This window comes from Amblyomma maculatum, chromosome 5 (genome assembly GCF_055883805.1).
Source record: "Amblyomma maculatum isolate TAMU_Amacu chromosome 5, ASM5588380v1, whole genome shotgun sequence".
Taxonomy (NCBI): Eukaryota; Metazoa; Arthropoda; class Arachnida; order Ixodida; family Ixodidae; genus Amblyomma; species Amblyomma maculatum.
The window spans coordinates 23852232-23873857 of record NC_139348.1 but is presented as its reverse complement, the minus strand read 5'-3'; the positions used below and the strand labels follow the sequence as shown (position 1 = coordinate 23873857).

Here is a 21626-nt window from a genome sequence, read left to right as displayed (position 1 = left end):
TGTGTCGGCATCATCGTCGAAATGTGCCAGGATCGGGGGTGACTGGGGCCGGCGTCGTAACTCGTCGAAAGCCATCTGCTGCTCGGCGCCCCAGGAAATGATGCGTCATCTCGAGTCAGGAGAGTCAGAGGGCTGGCCATCTGTGCAAAGTTTTTGATAAAGCGACGATAATAAGAGCACAGCCCCAAAAACTGTCGGACTGCTTTTTTGTGGGCGGGGACGGGAAAGACAGCAACGGCAGCAAGTTTCTCAGGGTCAGCTGGGATGCCATCAGCACTCACGATGTGCCCAAGAAACTTCAATTCGGTGAACCCGAAGTGGCACTTTTGAGGCTTGAGAGAAAGGTTGGCAGATCGGACGGTTTCGAGAACAGTTCTCAGGCGGCACATGTGTTCCGTGAACGTCGGTGAAAAAATTATCACGTCGTCGAGATAGACAAGGCATGTCTGCCACTTAAGACCTGTGAGCACAGTGTCCATCATCCGCTGGAAGGTGGCAGGAGCACAGCAGAGCCCGAATGGGAGGACGCGGAATTCATAGAGCCCATCTGGTGTTAGGAAGGCAGTTTTTTCACGGTCCCTCTCATCAACTTCAATTTGCCAATAACCACTCCTGAGGTCAATGGAGGAGAAGTACTTGGCTCGGCGAAGTCGGTCGAGAGAGTCGTCAATCCGTGGCAGCGGATAGACGTCCTTCTTTGTCATACTGTTAAGTTTCTAAACGTCAACGCAGAAACGAAGTGTTCCGTCGTTCTTTTTAACGAGGACTACAGGCGACGACCATGGGCTGCTTGAAGGTTGAATGGCGCAATCGGCGAGCATCTCCTTGACTTGCTGTTGGATAGCGTCTCTCTCCCGAGGAGATACACGATAGGACTGCTGATGGATGGGTCGAATGCCTTCATGCGTGATGATCCGGTGTTTAATGACCGACGTTTGCTGCACTTTAGATGAAGACGTGAAGCACACACGAAACTCCAGCAATAGGTCTTGGAGTTGCCTCTTTTCAACGGAGGAAAGGCTAGAATTGATGTCGACAGCGTGTACGGCATCATCCGGTTCAGTTCTAGGCGTAGCTTCCTCTAAAGCAAAACATTCGGCGACTTCGTGCAGATGGTCGACGTAAGCAATGACAGTGCCACGGAACAGATGTCGATGTTCATTGGAGAAATTGGTGACAAGCACCTCCGTCTCTCTTCCACGAAGGGAACAAACACCTCTTGCCGCCGAAACTCCCAAGGCGAGTGAGAGGGAGACATTAGGCTCGACAACCCGGAGGCCGTGCTGTGGCTCGTCACAAGTAACTCTGGCGAGGATGCTGGCGCGTGGTGGCACTGTGAGGCTATCATCGGCGACTCGCGGCATGGAGTGGGACCCGCGGTACTCATGCTTTTCAGTGGCCAGTTTGGTGGAAAACGTCACCAAGCGGTTCGGTAGATCTATAGTGGCACCGCGCTCACGAAGGAAGTCGATGCCAAGAATAACATCACGAGAGCATTCGCGTAGAACAAGAAAAGTCGCAACAAATGTGCAGCCTCGCCCCGTAACCCGGGCTGGACACATACCCAGTGGTGCAACCACATGTCCGCCTGCCGTCCGTATGTCTGGTCCGTTCCATGGCGTCATCACCTTTTTCAGTGTCCTTGTAAGCCGCCCGCTAATGATAGAATAATCGGCTCCCGTATCAACTAAAGCGCTGACCTCCTTCGTGTCGACGATAACAGGGATGTCCAGGGAGACCCGGCCAAGACCAGGGCCTGTCGACGTGGGTTCAGAGTGAAGTGAGCGGTGTGGCGGCGGAAGCTGGACGGCAGTTGGGTGGTCGGCGTCGGGACAATTCAATGTCGATGGCAGGTCGGCGTGAAGCAAACGGTGCAGCGGCGGAAGCTGGGTGGCAGTTGTGTGGTCTGCGTCGGGGCGATTTTAGCGACACGGCGGCGATAACTGGTCGGCGATGCGGACGACGTCGGGGCGATGTGGTCTGTGCGGCGAAAACTGGATATGAATTCGGCGTTCGACGTGGGGGCCAATCGAGCGGTGCGGCGGTGGAAGCTTTACGGCGAATCGGTGTGCGGCGTCCTCGCCCCCAGGTCGCCTGAGCTAGTTTTCCGATGAGGGCTCGAGGAACCATCGCGTCCAGTGGTATACCGTGGCCCAGAGGGCGAAAAGCGACAAGGCGAAGGCGAGCGCGATTCGCGACGAGGAGAATATGGCAGACTACGCTGGCGGGTGACGTACTCGGCGATGTCCTGAGGCCGCTGACCAGGCCGTGGGCGAGGGCTGTCGGGGGAAAATCCTCTAAGGCCTATCTGACGATAAGGGCACTGCCGGTAGAGGTGACCTGCCTCGCCACAGTGGTAGCAGAAAGGGTGGTTATCTGGAGCGCGCCAGAGATCAGTCTTCCGGGCGCCTGGCGCCGATCTGCCCAAAGGGGCAGCGGTTCCGCAGCGTGCACAGCGACCTGTGGCGGCGTGTAAGGCGGAGGGGTAGGTACCGGGGCTGGGTGGCGTGTGACATCAGGATAAGTCATCCGCTGGGTGAGGCCTGGGGGTGGTGGTGGAACGACTGTACTTGTCGGTGGAGTGAGTGCGTTCTGGACCTCCTCACGGATGATGCTGGCCAGGGAAGCCGCGCCAGGAGCAAATGATCCATGAAGTTGCTGGAGCTCCTCGCGAACCACGGTGCGAATGAGGTCGCGAAGGGAGCTCATATCTGCCCCGGGATTGTAGTCGGATCGGGCAGACGGCGGTAGTGTGGAGATGGAATTGAGCGGCCGAGCGTACTGGCTGCATCGCTGCTGTAGCAGTTCCTCCATGATCACAGCTTCAGCCAAAAACGCCGCGACGGTGGTGGGCGGGTTCCGCACGATGCCGGAAAAAAGCTGTTCTTTGACGCCGTGCATCAGGTGCCGCACTTTCTCCTCACTCATGGACGGATCGGCGCGATGGCAAAGGCGCATGACGTCTTCAACGTACATTGCGACCCCTTCGTTCTGACGCTGAACTCGAGAGGTCAGGGCACGCTCGGCATTCTCTCGGCGGTCACTGTTGGCGTACGTACCGAGGAGCTGGCTTCGGAAGGCCGGCCACGTAGAGAATGTGGCCTCGCGGTTCTCGAACCATTTCCGAGCAGCGTCTTCAAGGCTGAAGTAGACGTTCCGCATTTTTGCAGCGTCGTTCCAGCCGTTAAACGTCACGACCCTTTCGTAGTGAGCTAGCCAGTCCTCAGCGTCTTCAAACTGCTCATCGTGAAATGGTTTAGGGGTACGTGGGGTCTGAAGGATGAGACAGGACGAAGGGGTGGAAGGGACAGTCATGGTACGGGCGGGCGGTGTCGTTGCCGCAGCTAGGGTCTCTTCGGCAAGAGCGAAGGCCTCGGGGGGCAAGCCTCGGAGCCGTCGGCTGGTAAGATGAACAGGAGTGGTCACGAGAGGCGGCTGCGTAAGATTGTCCGCAGGAGAAGGGATCATCGATGGCACCTCCACCAGTGTCACGACTGAAGTCACAGGGAGTCGTGAAATACGCGCAGCCGAGGACCAGAAAATAAGGTCGGCTTGTCGTTCCGATCGCAGAGTCCAGCACCAGCGCGCCGCTCGTGCCAACAACAAAACGCTTCGTCGTCGTCGGCACCAAACACGGCTGTCACGCGGCGCTAGGCACGTGACAATACCATCAACCAGGTGATAAAAAATGATCAAATATATCCAGCCCTTATACATAGCATTCCTAATTACAAAAAAGCATTTGACTCAATAGAAACATTGGCAGTCATGCATGTGTTGTGAAATCAGGGTTTAGAAGAGCCGTGTGTGAAAGTACTGGAGGATACATAAAGTGGGTGCAGAGAAACCATAGTTCCCCGCAACGAAAGTAGTACAATACTCATAGTGAAATGGGTTAGACACAGCTTGCTTAGAAGTATTCAGAGACCTTGAAAGGGAGCATTTGGGATTTAGGGTGGATGGGGAATACCTGAGTAATCTGAATTCGCTGAAGACATTGCCTTGCTGAGCAATAAGGGAGGCAGCATGGGGACGCAGAAGTGGGGGAGGGGGCGGTGGAACTGGCAGCCATTTCTACTGCTCGTCGCTCAGGCATTGCTGCCTCGTCGCGGTGGCGTTTCTCGAGATACTCCTGGCGGTATTCCGGGATTTCCGCTGAACTTTTAGCTTTAGGTCATTCTCTTCTCTGCAAACATTCACCTCGTTACGCAATGCCCCTGGGTCGTTATATGTAGCCAATCGATGATCTTAACAAGCACGGCTGTTCAATTGCTCTTCCTGTAAGTCCATGGCGCGGCTCCGTCGGATACGTGTGGCGCGTCTCTATATATAGTTGACCTTTGATCTTGATCTTCGGTGGGAACATAGCTACCGAATGTGGTTATGGCTCTAGTTGCCGCGGTGGTGCAGTGGTTAAAATGCCCGACTACTGTGCCGGAGTATAAGGGGTCGGTACCGACCACGGCGGCTGCGTATTGAACAGAGACGTCCAGGTGCTGCGCGATATCAGTGCAGGTTACATGTCTCCGGGTAGTACAAATTACTCTGTAGATCTCCACTACGTCACTCATTTCATTCGTTCCGTTTTCATTCTCACCTTCTCCCTTTACTTATGGGGCGTTACACGTGTTGAACCCGTGCCGGAGTACCCGGGTTCGAACCCGACCTCGGCGGCTGCGTTTCGATGGAGGCGAAACGAAGAGTCGTCCGTGTGCTGTGCGATGTCAGCGCACGTTAAAGATCCCCAGGTGGTCGAAATTACTCCGTAGCCCTCCACTACGGCTCCTCTTTCTCTCTTTCCACTTTCACTCCCATCTTCCTCCCATCCCTTACGGCGCGGTTGCGGTGTCCACAGTAAACAAGTGAGACAGTTACCGTGCCTTTCCCTTCCTATAAATAAATCAGTTTTTTTAAATCAATAAATCACGCAGCAAGTGTGACAGATAGTCCGCCTTTTTTCCTGTCGCCCAATGAAGTTCTAACTTGACCTTGAAGCAGTTTTATTGTCATTGGAGTTGCGCGTTGACCTGGACTTTACATCACTTGGTGCATGTGGTGGTGGTGGTGTAAACTTTATTAGCCATAAAAAATGCAGATGAGGGCAGCGCCTCCTCATAACCTATGGGAGGGGCCCCCGCAACGGGTACGCCCTTACTAAAAGACGTGACAATCCTTGGAGGGCCTGCTTGTGGCCTGCTTGTTAGTGGCACTAGTGATCTTGAGTCGCTTGTCTTGTAGTGGTGAGCTCGTCATGAGCTGCTCCCAGTAAGCGTGTGCCACGTCCTGAGAGGGAGCATATGAGTATGTGTAACAGGTAAGTAGTACATGAACGAAATCATCCGGCTCGCCGCATAGTCGGCAGGAGGCGGAGAAAATGTCGGGGAAGCGTCCATGCATAACTAATGGGAATGGGAGTGCACGCGTTTGTAGCCGCCGCCAGAAAGTTGATTGCATGTTGGATAGCGATGGGTGAGGAGGTGCGTATATCTGTCTATTGGAGCAGTAGTATTCAAGAATGTCTCTGAAGTTTAGCAGACAATCCCCATCGAGGGAGGCAATGGGGTGCTCTCCCGCCCGGAAAGTAAAATCTCGGGCCAGGGCATGTGCCTCTTGGTTCAAGCGTAGTCCCGCATGGGGTGGCGCCTTGATGAGCGTTACGTTTCCGGTGGAAGTTCAGCGCCTGAGTATGGCGCTGGCTTGCCGACAGATGCGTCCAGAGCTAAAATTTAGGATGACTGTTTAAGAGTCAGATATAATTGTGGTGGCGCCCAAGGAAGAGATAGCTAGATCCATAGCCGCCTCCTCAGCCGTGGTTACAGAAGAGGTGTATCTGTTGCCTGCTGTGACAGGGAGCCGTCACAGCGAACAGCCACTATCGCTGCTTGTGCGCCTGATCTATATTAGTGAGGCATCAGTATATATAACATTGAGATCCTTTCCATACAGTCTGTGCGGTGCCAAGGCCCGCGTCTTCCTGCGTTTTTCATCGCGTTCTGGATGCCTGTGTTTGGGATGGGAGTATCTGGAGCTCGTGTGGGAGTAGAATTTGGGTCAGTGCCGGAAATACCGACGAGCGATAGCTGAATCGACTGCAAAAGAGTTCGTCCCACCGGGGTTCGCGTGAATCTGGCTAGCTGTGCCGTTTTTGTTGCTTCACAGAGTTCCTTGAAGGTGTTGTGCATTCCTAGTCGTAGGTGGCGCTCTGTCGAAGTGCTTTTGCGAAGGCGTAAAGCAGCACGCATGTTGCTCTTAATCAGGCCATCTAGCGTTCCCTATCTTTCGCGAGGAGGGGGAGGTATGATAGTGCGTATGTGATTCTGCTGGTAATGTAAGCCTGTGTAAGTCGAAGCGTTTTTTATTCTCGTAAGCCTTTTTCCTGTGTGCCGAACGTTTGATCAGCCTGATTGTCTGTTAGGTGTGCTTTTGGATTATTTCAACTTTATCGGTGTGAGGTCCAAGGGTCGTGAGAAACAGGCCTAGTCTTCGAATGTTTGGGACTGTGACAACTGATCCTGTGCCCAAAGTGTCCTGAATATTGGGTGGTGTTCCAGAGTTCGGTGAGGGTTGTACATGAAAAATGCCAATTTCGTGGGGGAGCCTGACAGCTTCTCTCATTATATAGGTGGAAATTATATTTGGCGCTGCTTGTAAACGGCGCTCTATCTCCGCGTCAATACCTCGACATGTCCAGAGCGTAATATCATCGGCATAAAAGCTGTAGTGCAGGTTGTGTATCGAATCAATTAATTCGGGTAACCCCAAAATGGCTGTATTAAAGAGGGTGGGCGAGAGGACCGCTCCCTGTGGAGTACCTCGTGCACAAAGAGAATTCTTAGTGAGGGAGTACGGGCCGAATGAAAGATGAGCGGTACGGTTACTGAGGAAATCACGAAAGAAGTTGTACAGACGTCTTCCAACACCAAGGGATTGAGGGTTTATTAAGATAGCGGCATGGGTAACTTGATCAAAGACGTTATTGATGTCTACCGCCAATATGGCTTTGATGTCCTTCGTTTTGGATTCTAGTATATGATGCTGTAATTGTAAGAATATGTCCTGTGGAGCCAAACCCGGTCTTAAACCGAACATACTGGTAGGCAGGAGCTCATTATCTTCGAAGTAGTGCTCAGTCATGGCTGAACAACATGCTCAAAACGTTTGGCTACGCATGAAGTAAGTGAGATGAGTTGGAGATTAGTCTGGTGGAGGGGCTTTCCTGGCTTTGCAATAAAAATAGCTTTCAGTTTCACACTGAGATGGTAGGGAGCCATGTTGCCAGATATTATGAAAATAGGCTTTTAGGGCTTGAATGGAGGGGAGTCTAGATTTCGTAGTGCCCTGTTCATGATCCTGTCCAGACCGGGGGTGGAGGATGTGTTGAAATCTCGAAGCTCCACCCATACCTCACCCTCCATAATAGGATGGTCTAAAAGAAAGTTTGGGGCGCCTTCATAGTCGCGGTGCGTTTGAGATAGCAAGGGTGGAAGATAGAGATCTTTAAGTTCTTGTAGGAGATCTTGTGGTTTGACCGTGCAAGTGTGAATGCGTTTAGATAGGTAGTGAGTCTGTGTTCTTTTGAATTTTATTGGCAATAGAAGGTGTCTAAAAAGGCACCATGTATGGGAGAGACTCATGTTTCCATTTAGACGAGTGCATGCCGTTTCCCAATTTTGCCTCTTTAAGGCGGCTGCGTGTTTTTATATTTCTACATGTAGTCGCCAAAGTCTGCGTATGCCAGCGATTTACTGCCAAAGTAAATCGCTGCGTATGCCAGCGGCGCTCGAGCCCTGTGTTTGCCTGCCACAAACGGAGGAGGTATGCGTCTACCGCCTCGCTCAGTTCCGTTCAGTTTATTACCGTAAAAGTCCCCCGTAGAGGCATTACATAAGTGGTGGGTTATTATACAAACAATGTGTATAATGGTAAATAATTATTCACAAAAATGATCAGATACAATTTGCAAAAACGAAGATGGGCAAGTAGAAGCAGCGATTTCGTGGGGTAGGCCGTTCCAGTCTGTGGCGGTTCGGAAGAAGAATGAAGCAGTAGAAGTTGGGGGGGGGGGGGGGGTCTGGGCGCGAGGGCGCGCAACTTGAAGCGGATGGCTGGTTGGAAAAGATATGTGTGCTGCGGCTGTCATGTAGGGTGCTTGATTAAGGGATGAAAAAAAAAACTTGATACAGTAATCATCATCATCATCATCATCAGCCTGACTATACCCACTGCAGGGCGAAGGCCTCTCCCATATTTCTCCACTTAACCCGGTTCTGTGCTAGCTTCATCCACTTGACCGCTGCGAACTTCTTAATCTCATCCGCCCACCTAACTTTCTGCCGCCCCCTGCTACGCTTTCCTTCCCTTGGAATCCAGTTTGTTACCCTCAGCGACCACCGGTTATCCTATCTTCACACTACATGTCCTGCCTATGTCCTGCCATGCTCTTGATACAGTGAGATGCTGTAAATGCGACGGCGACATAAAAGTGTTCATAAACCGAATTCTGCTTTTAGAGATGAAACACTGGTGTTATACGAATATGATGCATGAATAAATCTTACAGTGTGATTTTGAACTGATTCTAATGTGCTAGAGAGATATGCTTGATGCGGATTCCAGATGTGTGATGCGTATACCAGTTTCGGCCTAACGAGTGATTTATACAGGGTGTTCAAAATTAGATTTTACTGATTATTTGAACAAAAGAAAAATGCCGTACGCTCATGCCGTTTTCGTACATCGGTAATGCGGGCCAGGCGGATACAAATTGGGGTAATAATCGTCGCCGTAAAGTCAGTAATTAACTTAAAAATTCAATAATTAACTTTTTATTGGCTGAATTTAGCCTGCATATTTATATTGAGAACTTGGAGGCAAATGCTTTTTAGGGCTATTCCATTTTGTAGAATTTTAGTAACGCGGCTGTGTCCTCAGATACGCATGTGTAAAATTTTGTCCCAGTTCGTCTAATTACGCATGCGAGATGGCGGCTCTTGGCGTGAAGCACCTCCCACGTGGGACGAGCTGTTGCGTATGGCAGTGCCTTGCAAGAGTGTGTAGCGAGCGGCGACGCGGATCACTTTTTGTTCTCGGCCAGCGTTTCTTTCCTGGCGCGCGAAAGCGATGTATCAATACCGTAGCAGTCTGGGCGTGTTGGTTATTCATGACGGAAAAATACAGCGCAGAGAAGGACGAGGACAAAATGAAGACACATAGGACACACGCTGTATTTTTCCGCGATGTATCACTTCGATAGCAGACTAGAGCGAGCGGCATACATGGCAAAATTACTTTTGAAAAGAAACTAAATTAAATTACTAATTACTTTGCAGAAAATCTCATAAAATAATTAAATTACATTACTCATTACCGCTCCCTAAAGTGATTAAATTACATTACAATTACTGGTACTGAGTAATTCAATTACTTTTAAATTACTTTCTCGTTTCCATCCATGCAAAAACTAAGTAAAGCTAGTAAACAAAACAACAACTTGCTTTCCAGACGCAAAGCACAGACATTCTTTCGTCTTCCTGCCAAATTCGGATCCAGAGAGCTATTCCTCCCCTCTTTCCTACAGTACTTGCCGTTACAAAAACAAGGCAACCGCAAAAACAAAACAAAAAAAGCAGAAGCATGGTCGAACGGTCGTGAAATGACTGGCGAACGCAGCAGCGTCTTGCTGGCCCGGTGCTGTCTCCACTCCCCGTCCCTCAACATGTAATCGCCATATCAGAAAATAAACGTTTTTCACTCGCACTCACTCTGCCATTTAAAGGGCCCGAAGAAGCTAGGTTATTTATTATTTCCTCAATCCCAAGAATCGACATCGGCACCTCGTGCTCACTATTCAGTAATGCTCAAGCCGCAGTGGCTCACGTCATCTCCCCCTCCCTCTCTCCAATCCTCTCTCGCCCTGTGGTGACGTGTGTAACCAGGCACCACCGCGCCCTAGCCGACGCAACAGGGAGTACCACTGCACCACGCTCACAACTAGTTTTCAACTCCAGTCTTCTCGCACCATCTCTCCCTTCGGCATTCTCTTGACGCCTTTATCCTGCTACTCGGAAAATGGTTGTCACTAAGTGACCCTGCTACACACGAGGTCTCAGACGAACTGTTCTGCTCAATTCTATCTCCTTTTGCCGATTCGTTACGCTGGCTTCGGATTACCGCACGTCGCTCCTGCTTTCGCGGCACTCTACTTTGTTGTGTATTGAAGGAGTAGTGGTGCACTTTAGTAAAAGTAATATTGAAAGGAATTAATTACTTTTGCTGCGAAATTACTACCAGAAAGTAATTCATTACATTACTAAATTACTAACCCAAAAACGTAATCCATTACATTACAAATTACCGGAAAAAGTTATTAAATTATAGTAATTTCATTACTGTAGTTCAATTACTGCCATGTCTGGCGAGCGATGACTTTCAACTAGGCTTGGTGCTGCCGTATAAACATGGATGAGATAAAATGGGCCATGATATGTTGTGTTTATTCCCGATAGCAGCGCTAGTGCAAGACAGGCAGATGTGCAAGGCAGAGTGCCATCACAGCTGCGTCACACGTGGGAAGTGCTTCACGCCGAGAGCCGCTGTCTCGCATGCGTATTCAGACGAACTGGGATGAAATTTTAGACGTGCGCATCTCAGGACACAGGCACGTTAATAAAATTCTACAAAATGAAATAGCCCTAAAAAGCATTTGCCTCCAAGTTCTCAATATAAATATATACGCTAACTTCTGCCAATTAAAGGTAATTATAAAAATTTAGTTAATTACTGAGTTCACAGAGGTAATTATGCCCCAATTTGTGTCCACCTGGCCGCATAACCAATGTACAAAAACGGCATGAGGTGCGGCCTTTTGCCTTTTGTTTAAAAATCAGTAAAGTAATTTTGAACACCCTGTATACTAGTAGCTTAACATGTGCCGGTGCATTCCGCAGATTCCGTTTAAGAAAACCTAAGGTTTTTGTTAACTGAAGAAATAATGTTAGTGACATGTGTGCTCCAAGACAAATCGTCAGATATGGTTACACCTAATTAAAATTAAAATTGAACGAACTCATGCCCAGACCCCTGGCGCATGAAGCACATCGACCCAGACTACGACGGACAACGTGTGTGCAGTGACCGTGTAGACTTAAATCATGTGCTGTGTGGTTGTGCATCGAGCTTCGCCTACGCCAAGAACAAGGAACATTTTGACAAAGTGTTAAAAAGTGCTTCACTACATGATCAGCTTCGGGCTGTCTAGGAGGCCCGCGCGGCGGCGGAGAGCTTCAGGCTCTCTGTGCAGACGTCGGAGCTGCCTTTTACACCTGGCGCCTAGCCAAGTGTCCATCAGGATCTCTACTGTGGGAAATAAAGTTTTACCAAACCGAACCCAGTTCTATGCGTGTGTTAACAATTGTGTAAGGGAAGAAATAACCGCCTCGACGCAGGATAAGGAGATGCACTTGCATTTTTTGGTGTTTAAGGTTATTAGGGAATTGTTGCACCATTCTTAAATGCTATTAAAGATCGTTTTGGAGAGCAGATTGGTCAGATGGCTTATTAATACTGCGGTAAATGACGCAGGCTTCTGCAAACATGCGTATTGAGGTAAGCCATTATTGTATATTAAAAAACAACAGGGGTCCAAGGACAGATCCTTGGGGCACGCCGGAAGTTTCTGGGAGGGGCTAGATAAATTATTGTTGACCAGTACCATTTGTGTACGAATAGACAAGCATTCCTTTATCCATGTAAGAACGTTAGGGTCCAGGTTCAGCAGTTAAGTTTTAGTAGCAAGCGCTGATGAGATACTTTATCAAAGGCTTTTGCAAAATCCAGATAGATAGCATCAGTTTCCACATTTATATCCATGTTAATTAGTATGCAAGTCATGTGCTGAAAGAGCTAACTGGGTTTCGCAAGAAAAACCTTTGCGGTAATCATGCTGTGAGGGGTGAAGAAAGCCGTTACAGTCTAAGAAGGAAATAATTTGGGAGTAGATGACATGTTCCATTATTTTGCATGGGACGCTTGTTAATGAGATAGGTCGATAACGTAATGAGTTTCTGCTGCTGATTTGTAGACTGGAACGACCTTTCCCACCTTCCAGTCATCCGGCATGGTTCCTGAAGAAAGCGACAGTGAGAACAGCAATGACAAGTATGAAACGACCGTGTGTATTATGTTTCTTAGAATTTTAGAGTTAATACCATCAATGAAAATTAATAAGGATAGTTTAGACATCTGGATTATGAAATTCTGTCTTCATAAAACGTAATGCTTGGCATGGTGCATTCCACATTGACTAAAGGAAGAGAAACGGCGTTTCTATTTCTTTCGTGAAGACAAGCAAATGCTGAGTTAAAGGCGTCAGCTCATTCAAAATTGGTATAACTTCATGTGAGTCATTGATGAGGTTATAGCGCATGTTGCGTGAGGGTTAATTACTTGCCAAAACTGTTTGGGGTTAGTACGCAACAAATGTGGTAGTGTAGTAGCATAAAATGAACACTTTGCGTAGCGGATCGCAGTCGAATATTCATCTTCAGCTTCGCCATAGATTTGCCATCGAAATGCGTTGTCGTTATTTCTAGCCCCCCGATATAGATGCTTTTTTATCTCCTAGTCTTTTTAAGGATTTAGTAAACCATGGTTTTTGGCTACAGAGGCGGACGTTGACAGTTTGTATATGTTTATTACCAAATTGGTTAACCTATTCTTAAACATCGCCCAGTTATCCTGTAGTGATTGATCGTGATGTGCAGCGTCGAACGTGGGAAAGAAGGTAGGAAGTCTTGATTTATTTGTCATAATTACCTTTTTCGTAAAGAGTTGTCTTTCGGGTCACCTTTTGTGTTACATAAAACGAGAAGGTTGCATGAATGACATTGTGGTCGCTAATTCCTTGAAGATATGTAATGGATGAGAGCGAATCGGTGTCAGAATAAGATGCAGAAGTTTTCTGATTCTGGCGTAACGCTTGTTGGCTCTGAAACTAATTGTGTAAAACCAAAGCTCTGGCAGATATCAATGAAGTTCCTTTTCTAGACTGGTCCGATTATTGAAAAAGACGGAAGGTTACACCAGTCTGCGTTTGGGAAGTTAGTATCTACGAAAAAAAGAATGGAGGCATTTGGGTAGTTTGTTGTGAGCTAGATTAAGTCGTTATTGAGCTCATTATAAAAATCAGGAGTGGAATTGGGAGGCCTGTAGCAGTCTCCAGGTTGCACTGTTAAAGGTGATGCGCGATACAGTAACAAGATTATTTCGAGCTTAGACTTCACGTTTATAACAGAACATAAAATTTGCTGATGAACTGCTATAAGAACATCACCGCCCTTTGATCCTTCGTCATTGTGACCGCGAAGCATGGCCAGGCAAGTCCGGCCAAGCTTCGATATCAGTAACGTCATTGTGTAGCCACGTTTCTGTTAGCATGAGTAAGTTGCTGCTTGTTGATGATATGAGATAAGACACGAGCTCTCGCTTTGGAAGATAACTGTGTAGGTTAGTGAAGATAGCGGAAAACGAAAGGTCATTTCTGGAAGTCGTACTTTGGTCATTCTTTCTGGTTAAGTGACGAGATGATTGCTACTCTGTTGCTGTGACGCGGTGCGATGTATCGTCGAAAATGTAACGTTTAGTGCCACTGCACAAAGTCTTTTAGCGGAGAGAATAAGCTACTCATTTGGATTTAGCAAATGACAAAAGGTGTTTTCTTGCATTCGGAACTGGGCGAGTAAAGTCTTGGCCGATACTATATTTTGTTCCTTTGAGCATTCTGCCTTTTGTTAAAAGAGCGTCCTTCATGTTCCACTGTATGAATTTTACGATTATATGGGACGATTTCGTTCCTCTGAGTGTTTCGCGAAACGATGTGCGCGTTCTATATCTCTGGGGTTAATATCAGCTTGTAGGTTATCACGACAAACCTCGATAACCAGTTCCTCAGACTGAGCATAGGCCTCAGTAGTGGTGACAGGGATTCCAGAGAAGATCAGAATATTACTGCGCCATCGGTTTTCAGCATCATCAATACGAGCCTCTAACTCCAAAACATTGAGAGCTGTTTAAGTTGAGGTCGTTTGCAGGGTTTTTAGGTCTTGGCGCAGCGACATGAGTGCTTGATAATGAGCCTCTAAGTCGATCATGCGCTTGATAAGGTCGTTTATTGTTTTATTTGTGATTGTAAGCTATGATTTGAGGTCCTTTACTTCTTCTACAAGCTGCGTTTGCCGTGCGGTTAGTTTCTGCAATTCGGTTAGGGCAGTGTCTAGGTTTGAGGGGCCAGAATTTGTTTTTACGCCACCGGATACGGCTAGTATCAGGCGGACGACATGAACACATTCACAAGCAATAAGACGCAACACTGTGGGCTGGGGAACTGTACTAGAAAATAATCGCTCGGTTGTTTAGCATAGAGTGCGTATGTTTTACTGACCTGCATGGCGAAGGGAAAGCGGTTAGTAAACTGCGCCATGGCACAGTCACCGAGCCAACAAAGCTGCGTCGACAATGGCTCTTCTTTAATAGAAGGCGGAATAGCTGCTCTTGATGGTGATGCGTCTTTCCAGGGTGGCTCGAGAATAGGCAGCCCACGTTCTTGCGATAGGATTGACGAAAAAGGCGATGTGATGAATTCGGGAACGGGGTGGCATATGGCCGCCCATCTTCGTATGCTGTGGACGCCCGTCCTGACTAGGCACCCGAAGGCACACAAGCATGGGAGGATCAGCAGGCTGCTGATGAGATGGCGAAGGGAAAGCGGTTAGGAAACTGCGCCATGGCACAGTCACCGGGCCCACCTGGAGCAGTCCTGTGGACTAGAGCCAGTTGCAGTTTGCATATCCTGTTCTAATGTTCTGGTACATATCCATATGTCCATGATGGATGTGTACACTCTGTTGTTTCGGCATTTTCTTAACAATTCTCAGTTCGTGATGGTTGCATGTTTAGGAAGAGGTTTGCCGATTTGACTGTGAAGCGTAATTTCGATTATATAGTGATTTGGTTTGGTTTGGTAAAACTTTATTTCTCACAGTAGGGGTCCTGGAGGACATTCGGATAGGCGCCAGGTGTAGAGGGCAGCTCCCACGTCGGCACAGAGAGCTCGAAGCTCTCCGCCGCCGCGCGGGCCTCCTGGACAGCCCGAAGCTGATCATGTAGTGAAGCACCTTTTAAAACTTTGTCCCAACGTTCCTTGTTCTTGGCGTAGGCTTCGCTCGATGCACAACCACACAGCATATGGTTTAAGTCTACACGGTCACTGCACCGTTCACACACATGTTGTCCGTCGTAGTCTGGGTCGATGTGCATCATGCGCCAGGGGTTAGGGTATGAGTTCATTTGGAGCAAGCGTAACGTGACTGATTGGCTGCGGGTTAATATCTTATCCGGGATGGGAAATGCTCGTCTGCCTAGATAAAAGTGCGTAGTGAGCTCGTTGTACGTGAATAACTGATCTCTGTACTCGATATGTGGAGTAGCAGGGAAAACCGGAGGGACGCGGCCGATGAGTCCTCGCGCCGTCTCGTGTGCGATCTCATTGAGATTCCGCAGGCCGCCCCCTAAGTTGCCCATGTGTGCCGGGAACCATACGATGGAGTGATCGGTGATGTTACTTCCGCCTAAGATCCGTAGCGTCGTCTTGTCTATACCGCCCTTGGCGAAAGCTCGAGTGGCTGCTCTAGAGTAGCTGTATACAGTTGTGAAGTCCGAGGTTTTAGAGCTATTGCTATCGCTGCTTGTTCAGCTACCTCTGGCTTCTTGGTGTAAAGTGTGAGTGAGTTGCGCGTACGCCCGTGTCCGTCGACTACTGCTACCGAGTAGGCATGCTTTCCCGGTAAGTACGCTGCATCCACGAAAGCTGTCTGGTCGGGGAACTGTGCCGCTTCCGCAGCGAGGGCTTTTACGCGGGCGAGCCTTCTTCCTTGATTGTGGATCGGGTGTACGTTTCATGGAAGGGGGACACTTTGATTGCTTCTCGCACAACTTTAGGTAACTGCAGGACGTTGTCCTTTTCTACTATGGTGTTCAGGCCGAGCTTAACGAAAATCTCTCTACCCGCTTTGGTGCTTGATAGGCGTGCAATCTGTGGCGTGTGCTGTGCCTCCTAGCTGTAAGAGTAGTTCAGTGGAGGCTATATCGGGGAGCCCCAACGCTGTCTTGAAAGCTCGGCGTATGTGTACTTCAAGCCTTCTCTGATGTTCCTTTTTCCAGTTGAGCATTGCAGCCACGTATGTGATGTGACAGAGTACAAAAGCAGGGACCATTTGAATAGCATTGTCCTCGCTCAGTCCCCTGTGCCTATTCATGATGCGCCGAAACATCCGGATCGCGTTTCCAATCTTGATCGTGATGCTGTCAAGCATCGCCCAGTTGGACCCGTTGCTTTGGATGATTAGTCGTAGAATTCGTATTTTATCGACCGTGGGTATGCGATTTCCATCCCTGTCTGTTAACTCTATGCATGGTGTGTGGTGTCGGCGCCAGTGGTTGGACGGGCGCCCTGGTCTTGGGGGGTGGTAGATGAGTAGCTCAGATTTTCTAGAAGAGCAGCCAAGTCCCATTATGGCAAGATGGGCCTCGGTAACCGTGATGGCTTCTTGCATCATCATCATCATCATCATCAGCCTGATTACACCCACTGCAGGGCGAAGGCCTCTCTTATATTTCTCCACTTAACCCGGTGGCTTGCATGCGCGCTTCCAATTCCGCATCGCTGCCACCGGTGCTCCAGATGGTAGCATCGTCTGCGTATATGGCGTGCTCCACATCAGCAATTTCACCCAGTGCGCGAGAAAGCTTTGTCATCGCCAAGTTAAATAAGAATGGTGAAAGTACTGAGCCTTGTGGTGTTTCCTTATTGCCCAGATTAAAGCTCTCCGAGACGTGTTCGCCTATCCGGAGAGTGGCCGTTCGATCCTGCAGAAACGCCTTGACGTAGTGGTAGAAGCGTGTTCCGAGGTTGTGGTCAGATACGGCTTTGAGAATGGCTTGATGTTGGATTTTTCCAAAAACTTGCTCCATGTCGAGTCCCAGTAGCGCCTTGGTGTCTCGTGTGGGGCGATCCAACAGACTTTTCTTGATTCGTAGCATAGCGTCTTGCGTTGAGAGACCTGGCCTGAAGCCAATAATATTGTAAGGGAAGTACTCCTTTTCTTCTACGTATTCCGATAGTCTATTCAGGGTGACGTGTTCGGCTAGCTTTCCTAGGCAGGACGTCAGTGAGATCAGCCTTAGGTTGGGTAGGCCCAGCGGCTTGCCCGGTTTTGGGATGAGGACAGTATTGGCATGCTTCCACTCTGCAGGTAGTTGGCCAGTTTTCCAGACTTCATTGATTTGTTGCGTTAGGAACGTGACCGAGTCGGCCTCTAAGTTTCGGAGAGCCCGATTTGTGATACCATCGGGGCCGGCTGCACAGTTACTGTTGCGTTCGTGAATCGCGAAGCGTACTTCGCTTTCTGTGAAGTCCGTATCTAGCTCTGAGTTTGGGGCACCGTCATAGCTTTTCCTTTGTAAGGTACTGGGTAGCCCTGATTTAAGCGGTAAGTACCGTTTGGCAAGGTCATCCAGAAGGGCTTCGGCGGTACTGATTTGCTTCTCGCGATGTACTAATTTACTTAGCCTGTTCCGTTGCATAGTTTTGGACTTTGTTGCGTGTTCGTCGAGGAGGTGTTTTATGAGTCCCCACCCACTTGCTCTGCGTATTTGCCCCTTGAGGGAGTTACAAACTTCGTCCCATTGTTGCCGGGAGATAACCATGCAGTACTGTTCAATGGTCTTGTTGAGTTCGGCAAGTTTCCTTCGTAGTCTTCTGCTAAGACGTTGACCCTTCCACCTGGCTAGAATGGAATGTTTGGCTTCGAGAAGATTCGCTAGCCGACTCTCCGTCCTCTCTACCTTAACGTCCGTGGTAATATTCTGTTCTGAGGCTGCGATGTCTGCTTTGACCTGCTCGGTGCAGCTCGTTATCGTGTGCTTTGTGGTTGCTCCTGGTGAGTTGGATGGCTGCGTCCGTATTGCACAAAAGTTGTCCCAATCGATAAGTTTGTACTCCCTTTGCCTCTTTCCCGGTATCTCTGCATCAATTCGGAAAATATAGTGGTCACTGCCAAGGTCTATTCCCGAGTTGTGCCAGGCACATTTTTCTAGGCCCCGGACAAAAGTAAGGTCCGGTGTGGTGTCTCGACATGTGGAAGTGCCACATCTGGTTGGGGTCTCCGGGTCTGTGATCAGCGTGAAGTCGAGATCAGAGGCTGTCGTGAGAAGATGATTTCCCTTGCTAGAGGGATACGCGTTGCCCCAAGCCTGGTGTGGGGCGTTAAAATCTCCACCTATAATCAGCGGACTGTCTTTGGCGATGTGCGCAATCTTGGCCAGAATGCCTCTAAACTCTTGCCTCGTATCCTTAGGGCTGCTGTATAGATTGGTGAGGAAGATGCTTTGCTTGTTCCCTACGTGGTCGTTCGGTATGATCTCAATCGTGAGGTGTTCTAGATAGCAGGCTGTGTGGCAGATCTCATGCCGAATGTATGGGATCTTCTTTCCAATCAGTAAAGCGACGCCTCTGCCATGCTCTTTTCTGTGGGCTTCAGCCGTACATCCCGTAATGGCCAGTTCGGTTGTGAGTGTTTCTTGTAGCACGATGACGTGTGGTTTCTCGGTTTCTGATTTGACCATCTGCAGGAGGACCGCCTTTTTTGAGGCGGTCCCCCTGCAGTTCCATTGCCAAACGCGGAGAGTGCGTGTCTTATTCGGCACTGTCATGTTGGCTGTTCTAGCCTCCTTCGCTTGCTGTGAGACAATCGCGAGGTGGGCCTTGCGCACCGATGTGTTGTGAACTCATCCTTGCCATTGCCGGTACTACCGTATTGTTTATTTACATTTCCATTTTCTGTACTCGTGAGCTACATATGTCCATTTTCTCGTTCATTCGCACCATGCTCTCGTGCATTAGCCTCATATTCTCGCTTATGGCGTCTACAGCGTCCTTCGTGCTTCGCGGTTTCGTTAAAGCGCGCTTCTTAGAAGTCGGGCATTCTTCGATTTGTTCTCCATGTCTCTTCGTCTCAACGAGCTGGGGAATTTCGATAGCGGTTGATGGCTCAGGTGTGAGCGTTTGTTTACGGCTGTTCGCTTTACCCATTGCAGTTAATTCGAGTGTTAGCTTAGTATAAGCGGCTTTTAGCTCTCTTAGTGCCTGTTCTAACATAACTATTCGCTCTTTATCAGGATTGCGGGACTCACTTTTCTTTGGAGGCGTGGTAGCGTCTCTGACCTTGTCCGCCCACGTGCCATCGCATCCGTTGTCCTTTCCACCGAAGCGTACCTGAGAACGACTTCTGCTTGTCCTCGCATGTGTGCGGCTCTTCGATTGAGAGCGGGAGCGGCTGCGTGTCGGCGTCTTGGACCTAGATCGGCTTCGTGCCGCGTGCTGCTTGACTTCTTCGACTAGCTGTACTTCCTCTTGTTGCTCCAGTCGCGCTCGTTGTCGTTGTGCGCGTACTACGTATGGAATGAGATAGCGTTTCCTACACACCTTGTCCGCCGTCACGTGCAAGCTCCCGCACCGCTTGCCTTTTGGATCGTACACATGGGATGAGGTGGGTTTAGGAAGTCCGCAACCCCTGCATTCGGTTGAGTTTGGCTCGGGGCAACCTCCGCACGATGTCCGAGTTTGCCGCATACGTAGCATATGTCTACTTGTCTGCGATATAAGTAGCAGGGTACCAGTGTGGGTCCATACCTAACGAAGTTAGGGACGCGAAGACCATTGAGCACAATGATCACTGATCTTGAGTCCTTGATTCTTTTCGCCGCTAGTGCCAAGGGGTTGCGGTCATTCACAATGTTTCTTTCAATCGTCCTGTGACTGTCGGCACTATCGATGTGTCTGATTACCCCTTTGCAGGTGTTGCTTGGGGCAGTTTCGTAAGCGCTGACTGCATGCTCTTTTCCGGGTATTCGGATAGCCCTTACTTGCGCATACTTGTCTGCATTTTCTCGAAAGGGCGTGCTCGCCAACATGATGTTCTGCGTAATATTGGGACATATTATGTCCTCCGTGGTCTGCTGTGGATCAAGATTAACTGCTGCCATTATGACTTTGTTCACTAAGGTAGGTCCAATCTTTTGCAAGTTCAAGCCGCCCTTTGGGCGAAGCACTATCTTGATGTTGTCTTGCCCGTCGCTTGCATGTTTTGCTTGGTGTGAAAGTTGCTTAGTAGGATGGGCGCGTTCCTTCTTCGTTCTCCGGCTGGTCACCACTTTCCAACCCGTGTCGTCTTCTGTAGTCGATGCTTGTGGTAAATCCTCCGCAGAGCTATCAATTTCATCGGTTACCATTCTCTTCGTGTTGCGCCCAGCGCGAAAGGCGGCTGGCGTCTCGCCGAGATAGTGCGTTTCTGGCTAGCGCTAGCGTCTGGCGTGCACGCCTAGGCTTAGTTCGGCGGCGGCGTTCACGGGGTAGAAAAGTACTTGTAGATTCTTCAAAAATGAAGACCCACCTCAAAATCAGGTATCCACGAATTCCCCGCCACTTCACGAAACTGCTAGTGCGAGAACTTCGGTGAAAATCGACAAAAACCACTACGGAATCATGTGAAGATGACGGAGCCGATGGGATCACGTCCACACATCTCGGCGACCGCAGCGCGCCCTCCTTATATAGTGATCGCTGCCTACGTTTTTGTAAGTATTGTACCATTTGGCATCAGAAATTAGTGCGCAAATATAATATCCGGATGGTGTCCCTGCTCACACTTGTGCCGGCCCGAGTGGGGTGATCCGGGTCTGTGAGTAGGGTGCAGCCGTTTTGCTGTGCAATTAGCCAGACTCGGCGTTCCTTTGGATTCTCGGTAGGATACCCGCATGCTGTGTGTGGGGCATTAGAGTCCCCTACAGTTAAAAAAGGTTGTTTTCGCCGGAGTTGTTTGACTGTTGAGGAGATGCGTTTGAAGTTCGGCACGCCTCGTTTAGGGGGGCTATAAGGGTTGAGAATAAAGAGCCTCTGAGATTTTGGGTTAGTGGGAACGAGCTCAATGCAGAGATGCTCAATGTCACTGACGGGAAGGGCATATTCCACTACGGGGCATGTTCGCTTCACGAGAAAGGCTAGGCTGTGTGGCTCATTTGATGACGGGAGATAAGGCGCATATCCCGGCCTCGGCGGCCGCTTTTCGATTGAGGCGAAAAGCAAGGTGCCCGTGTGCTGTGCGACGTCAGTACGCGTTAAAGAACCCCACGTGGTCGAAATTTCCGGAGTCCTCTATTATGGCGTCTCTCATAGCCTGAGTCGCTTTGGGACGTTAAACCCCAAAAACCAACCAACCATCATGTGGGACCGGTAGGAGCGTCTGCTGCGTTGTGGTTGGAGGAATCTGACATATGTTCGGCTCAGGGGGATTCTGATGTTCTGATGCTTTTGTTTTCCGCCTACGATAGGGGTGACTATAAAAAGCAGCCAAATGCTCTTCTATTCCCTGAAAACTGTGATATGTGTATTATATATGCTCTTTAAACACTTTATTGAAGGTTGTATAGAAATGACTGAACATTTGGTCGAGATTCTGCGTGAGCGTTGTTTCTAGCTTAGTTACTATGGTCTGTTCAATACATTCGACCAGGCG

The 21626-nt window shown here is 49.2% G+C and overlaps 1 pseudogene; it reads right to left on the bottom strand.

Annotated features, from left to right (window-relative positions):
* Positions 1-13587: 13587 nt before the first annotated feature.
* Positions 13588-14443, bottom strand: LOC146187867 (uncharacterized; annotated as a pseudogene).
* Between the last annotated feature and the right edge of the window lie 7183 nt (positions 14444-21626).